Source organism: Cynoglossus semilaevis, chromosome 3, assembly GCF_000523025.1.
Source record: "Cynoglossus semilaevis isolate Cse_v1.0 chromosome 3, Cse_v1.0, whole genome shotgun sequence".
NCBI classification, from domain to species: domain Eukaryota; kingdom Metazoa; phylum Chordata; class Actinopteri; order Pleuronectiformes; family Cynoglossidae; genus Cynoglossus; species Cynoglossus semilaevis.
Genome location: NC_024309.1, coordinates 14,559,164 through 14,566,209, shown reverse-complemented (window position 1 = coordinate 14,566,209; position 7,046 = coordinate 14,559,164). Strand labels below are relative to the sequence as shown.

General features: G+C 43.1%; 1 long non-coding RNA gene across 3 annotated transcripts in view; it reads right to left on the bottom strand.

The window, feature by feature from the left end:
- The window catches only part of LOC112486890 (uncharacterized), an 87,321-nt gene that overhangs the window by 16,458 nt on the left and 63,817 nt on the right, over window positions 1-7,046 (bottom strand). For all 3 annotated transcript variants that reach the window (XR_003049452.1, XR_003049451.1, XR_003049453.1), the window contains exon 6: window positions 440-509. This is a non-coding gene — a long non-coding RNA (uncharacterized LOC112486890). The remainder of the gene's footprint in view (window positions 1-439; window positions 510-7,046) is intronic.

The following is a 7,046-nucleotide window of genomic DNA, read 5'->3' as shown; positions in this document are numbered from 1 at the left end:
AGGTTTTTGAACTGCAGAAATATTTGGATTTTAAACTGAAACATTGTTTGATTTTCCATCAGCTGTCGTTCAGATTCATTTTTGTTTTTCTGTTGTTTGTTGTTTAATTTCTCCACCTGTTTTCCTTTTGTTTCCATTTGGTGTTTTTTGACTCGTTGGAGACACCTGTCTGACCGGGGGAGTAACGCGAGGCGTGATGATGTAGAAACGACTAAACCATGAGGAAAAATAAAGAGCAGGAAAAGGCTTCACGCCGTCCGCGTCCGTCCGTCTCCACGGGAACAGAAGCTCAGACCTGTTAGTGTCACCGTGGATGTTCGCAGCGGTGACCGCACCATTAGTTCCAAACGACTGAACTTCTCAACATCAGCTCAACGTTCGACTCCTTCGAGTGTGAGTGTGTGTGTGTGTGTGTGTGTGTGTCATGTGATGTACTCACGTAGAATCACACTGACAGCGTTGACTCCAGGATCTGAGACTCAGCCTGAGACACGGAGGATAACAGGAATCTGGAGGCAAAACAGAAAAAGAAATAAAATAAATTAAATGAGTGAGAAACAAACAAACGTCACAGTGAGAAATGTCATACATAAAGTAAAAAAACACAAACAAACATAATATCCATATATAAATAACAACAATAGTGAATGTCATAAGACAGAAAAATGTTTACAGATGAATGAATATTTCATTAAAAATGCATATTTTTCTTTTCTTATCTGTCAAAGTGCTGATAAAAAAAACAGAACTAGAACAGAAGACCTTGGAAATGGATTTAAAGAAAAGAAAAAGTCCTTGGATTAAAAAAAAAAAGAAAAAAAAAGTGAAAATCTGTGAACATTAAAAATGAAATTTGTTCAGAGTCCGAGCCTAAAATTAGCTCTGGCTGCAGGTAACTTCTGCCAATCCAGCTCATTAACCCCAGATGAATGGACGTGGTGATGGACGCGGCGATGACCGATGGTGGTTCTGGTCTGATTTTCCAGACCACTTTTGGGCTGAGACGTTTTTGAAAAAAAGAGCAAATCTCCATCATCAGCAGTGAGTCCTCCTCTGTGTTTGACAGATAAATGATGGGTTTTATTTCCCCCAAAGAGACATGACTTCACTGGACTAATTATGAAGGGAATGGCTGCAGGCTGCAGGTATTTCATTATCCAGCCAGAACAGGACATTCATCAGAAAGATTTTAAAGTTGGTCATTAATTTACTACAGCGACACAGTCACAGTCCTCAGAAATTATTTTAGGATTGATCTAGATTCCACTCCGTCGGAAAGTTTCCAGACTTTGGGCTCAAACTCAAACTGCTAAGAAAATGTAACAACGAGGTTTGGGGTTTTTTTTTTTTTTTTTTTTTTTTGCCCAGAGACAGAAATGTGTCTGGTCCAACAGTGAGTCCAAAAATATGACCCGTAATTCTGTCTGGGCCGGACAGCTGCTGAAATAAAGCCCAAAGGTCCAGGATCCTGTAAATGTAGAGGAGTAAGAAAATATCTGAAATATTAATGCACTAATATACTGTAATATTCCATTTCCTGATCCTGTATCAATCTCCTCCGTCAGTTACCAACTCACAGTCCAATAGTCCTGGTGTTGGTTCATTTATTTTTCTTTTCTTTCTTCTCTAGTGAATCAATTCCAAATGGGGGGGGCACCTCAATATATCGTTGTGACTGTGGTATCGCAACATATCACAATATATCCTGATACGTATCGTATCAACAGATTCTTGCCAACACACACCCCTAGTGGACATGTCTGGTCCAACACTGGTTGGATGGTTGGATGGATGAATGGATGGATAACCATTGGTCTACATCTCTCTCAGATGTGGCCTACATGTGGGCTCCCGACGTGGGCCAACACCATGTGTTTCTGTTCTCTATATTAACAGTTCCTCAGCATCATCGTTCACCGGTTCTTTTCCGCCGGTTCCTCTCTGACAGGAGCCTTTTTTTATGGAACTGTTCTGACTCTGAAGGAGATGTAAATGTAAAGCACTGCGACATCACGACGTTCCCGGGAATCCTCAGTGACACATTTACATTTATGTCCCAGCATCCTCTGGTCCCCGTGCTGAGCCGTCAAACCTAAATCTGCCGAACGGTGACGGCTCAAAGTGACAAGAGTCGGTACCTGGAACATTTGTACTGTCAAATGCAAAACACAGATTTCCATCTCTCACATTCTCAAAGTGAAGCAGGGAAATTTCTGATTTTAACAGCACCTGCCTGAGCCTCCCCTGAAGCTGCGCCCGAGGTTACACGTCATTTATATACAGCAGGTTCAGGCGGGTCATGAAAAATGCTTTTTGAAACCTGCTCTAATTCTTTCTACCGCTGTTTCTGCTTCACGTGGAAGATAAAGAAACGCCGCGAGAGGAACAGTCTGTGGGCGGGGGGGGGGATGGGCTGGGGGGGGGGGGGGGGGGGGGGGGGGGGGGGGGGGGGGGGCAGTTTAATGATAAATGACAAGGACACATGCAGCTGCCAGGAAGGTGATTATTATAATTATTCATTCTGTTATTAATATCATTATTACTCTGTATTGTGCAGTCACTTCCCTGCCCTGTCCTGGCTCCCAGCATCAGTTATGCTGAACTGTTGCTGTGATCAGTTGTGATCAGTAGGCCTACACTTAGTGAAGCCCTTTGTGAGTGACTACTGAAAAGTCCTATAAACTGTCACCAGGCATTTTTACCCTCCGATAATTATCTTTGACAAAAACCCAGAGAGTGAAGCGTCCAGTTAACTTCTATATATATGTATATAATTTTGAACAAATATTACAAACAGAGAAAAGTACCAGTATGAGCAGCAACTTTAACCAAAAACAATAAATGACCAGAGGCAGGAGGAGAAGGGAGGGAGACAAACAGGAGGATGAGGCAGGGAGGAGGGGGTAATTAGTCTGTCCTCCGCCCCGGGGCAGTCCCTCAGAGACACAGTCCATCAGTCGTCAGACTAATCCTCTCCATGAAGACAACTGGACTTTAGGGACGGATTCTTCAGCACACACGTCTGTTGTTGTTGTTGTTGTTATGACGACAGAGAGCGTTTGTCAAACACCCAGGTGGTTGAACAGGTAAGAACTGATCGGCTACAGTTCTGAATCGGTACCAGGACGGTAGTCCTGTGGTACTGTTTGTCGTTCTGTAACTGTTCAAACTGTACCAAGTCCAACAGTGAGGACTCTGGAGTTTGGGTCGGAGGAACTGAGTGGTGTTTGTCTGAGTTTGGATCAGGGCTGTGATGAAGATAATGAAGCTCCACAGCAGAGCAGAGTAAATTACAGGTGTGAGCGTGAGGACGACGGAGGTGAGGGAACAGTCTCCACTGTAATTACTGTTCTGTTGACACGAGGTCACATGATCACACAGAGCTGAGGCTAACACCGTCTGATGATAATGGGGAGGCGATCCTTCGTCATCATCATCATCATCATCCTCAGAGTGAGAGTTCATTTCTGAAAATTATAGCAATTTCCTCCAGCAGAGTGTGCTAATGAGAGTGACCACAAACTTTCTCAAAACCACCAATGAAAACAGAACACAGATGCTAACAAAGATTTTAGATTTACAGAAGTTAAATTAGCATCGATGCTAAACAGCAGCGGGTGTTTTATTTTGAAAGTCAGTCTTCACCTTAGCTAGGCTAAGCTAGCCCCAAACAATGCTACCAGCCTCTATTCTTCGTGGATCTTTAACAGCAGGTCTGAATCTTCTGAGCTGCATTAGTGCCACCTGTTGGGCTGTTTTTCAACAGTCCAGATCACAGTCAACAGAAAAAAAAAGGAAACACAGAGAAGGGGCAGAAACAGTGCTGACGTTCAGAAGAAAAAAGTTAGAAAATTAGTGTGGACTAAAAGTGTCTCCTTCCAATCAAAAACAATTTTAAATAAAAACTGGAAACAGGTATTATTTAACGCTAATACCAGCATTTATTTTTGAATTATTAACGCTAACATCTGCTTCATCAAACTGGTTTTTCATAAGTAAATAATGACACTAAGAGGAACTATCTGCACATGGACGCCGTAGGACCCGCAGTCGTTTCTGTGTCATAAAAAACCAAGGACGAACGAATGGAGTCGAAAACGAGTTGCTGTTGAATCAAATGTGCGTCACTAACGTCGGAATGTGAGCAAGCAGAGCGTTTGATGCCGGCGTCACATCACGCACCGGCGCTAAGTGGCTGCTCAGATCGTAAATGTTAGATGATCCTCAGAGGAGCAGTTTAACGAGAAGCTGAACGACGCTGTAATCACCTGCTGGAACAACGGTGACACTACATCTGTCTTTGAATTTAAAAAAAAAAAAATCCTCAAAAGCAGGAATTCTAAAACAAAAGGAATATGCTAATTTATCGAGCGGCCATTTAGGAAACTAAATGCTGCAGCTGTAGATTTTCAAAATAAGATACTGATTAAAAAGACAAAACTTTAATTTCGATACTCATCGTCTCGTGTCCTAGCGTCGGTTTGTGGTGGACTTCTTAAACCACAGGCTACGTTTTGAAATCATCAAAGTCTATTTGGTTCCGTTCTGATGTAATTTGGTAAAAATCTGTTTCCTCACACATTCTGATGATGAAACGTCTTTAAACACCATATGGTTGGACGTGGGCTGTTTGGCTGTGAATGGATTTAGTGACGAAGTGGGAAATGATGGAATTTGGATTTCTGGAATCTGCACAAAGGTGAATTTTCTGGATGAGATACGACACGTCATCACCTGTAGGTCCGGTGAATACCTGCTTTTTGTTTTGATTAAAAATTGAATGGTAAACTTCTACCTCTAACTCTGTTTGATTCAAAAATAAAATCCCACCCTTGTAATGTTTTCTTATTTAATCAGAAAACTCAGAACGGAAATGTAGAATAAAACCCTTCTCCTGCGGTTCTGTAATCTGCCTGAAACCCTCCTAAAATGTGATTCACCACAGCTGCCAGGTGCTGGAGAAGCCTGATAATGGACCTTGAAAGTGCCGGAAGAATTCTTGAATCTGACCTGGTGAGAGGAAAATGAACTCCGCTTTTAAGAAAGTAATTTCTTCTTTAAGCGAAACAGAATTTTCTCTCTGTTAAAACGTCTTTAACAGCACGAGTGAAAAGAACTCCATCTGACCCAAAAATCACCGTGAATACCACATGGGCCAAGGCTGCTTCTGGGTCACAGGCCACAGTTCCAGCTTTTAAAAACAACATTTCAGCCCAGCACAGGAAGTCTGTTTCAGGAGAGCAGCAGAAGAAGAAGAGAACGTCAGGATCAGGCGCAGCTTCTCCGTGACTGAGGAGGAAATTGGAACAATAACCAGGAAAACCAACATTGATCTTCCAATAAAACCCACTCCTGACTCATGCTGCCCACAGACAGCTGCTAATTACAAATCTGTAGGAAACAAATACAGGTGAAAGGACCAATCATGTGAAGGATCCCACGTGGGAAACCTGATCAGGTGGCCCGCTTAAGCCATGGGCTTCCATTTTGTGCCTAGAATGTGGGCCACATATCAACTAAAGCCTGCTTATCTCTTTTTACTGTGGACCAGAAAAACTGGTTTAGCCAACATCTAGGAGACAGAATGCGGGTCACATCCCAATCAATTGGACACTAAATTCCTCCAGCCCACTAACCATATACAAGACCTGAGAAACCCATGTGGGCCACATCTGGGATACAGAATGTTGGGCTCATCTCTGCTGTCAATGCACAGCTGACCGTATGGTACGCAAAAAGAAGATTAAAACTTTGGGTCATGATCTTGAGGTCGTAGTTTTTACAGAAAAATGACTGGTCCACTTGTGGTGTCTAACATGTGGACCACATCCCAGACCTACGCTTCATCTATTTCAGTCCAAAGATGCTTGTGTTAAAACAAACCCACAGTACTATGGAGTATACTGTACACACCCATCTGGTCCACATGGACTAGTATCCAGGATATGGCCCACATCCTGGTCAAACAAGAAGAGAAGCTGACCTTATGTTGGACCACACAAACATCGTCATTCTTTCAGCTGTGTTTAACCCACTGAAGAAGAAGAAGAAGAAGAAGAAGAAGAGTGGGTGTGTGAACATCTTCCTGTGTCCAGCCGGGTCACAGGTCCAGACTGACCACAGAGTTGTTGTGGTCCAGGTGGGCTGAGAGAAAGGCTGGCAGTGAGAGAACATCTGAGACAGCTCTCCACGCCGGAGGCGAAGCGCTCCTCCTCACCCTCGGACCTCCTCACTTCAAAAAGTAGGTCAGAAGTTTGTGCGGAGCCACAGATGCTTCAGATATGACAGAGTGAGGACAAGGCTCGGCTGCTTTATCTCCGTACAAAGCACCGAGAAAAACGCTCTCAACGCTCGCACTCCACGCTGAGAAAGTCAAGAAAAAATAAAAACAATAAAAAAGCCGAGGAGAAACGAGTTTCTGATCTCTCTGCTGTGATTTCTCAGAACCCACGTCGTCTCCTCCTCACTGAGACACAAACAGTAGGTTATGGTTTGAAGAGTGAGGCTGCAGAAACAGGACAGGAAGTGACCGTCAGTCAGCGGTCACACATTAGAAAAAAGGTTCATTAATTAGAGGCCTTTTAATTAAAGAAAAATATCAAAGAAAAAATATCCTTTTTTTCCTCCGTCTACAACATCTGATGAACTAAAAGTTATTTATTTATTTATATTTACTCTCCGGACGTTTTGTGTATTTATATTTACTCTCCCGACGTTTTGTTGCTCGTTGGAGTCGCTGACACAGAGTTTCACGGCCGCTCACGTCTGTGTACGAGAAGAAACACAGTAACTGAAGATGAAACCTTTTATTTTGAAATAAGGAAATAGAACCGTGTTTAAAACAGAGACTGTAGACGAGTGATGAAACGGTGATGAAACGGTGATGAAACGGTGATGAAACGGTGATGAAACGGTGATGAAACGGTGATCATGTGATGTGTCGTCCAACTGTGGACCAGAGAAGACCGAACCTGAGATGTTCCTCAACACTCCCCCACCATCGACCACCGCGGGACTTAAAGATGAACTCTATTTGAATCCATTTC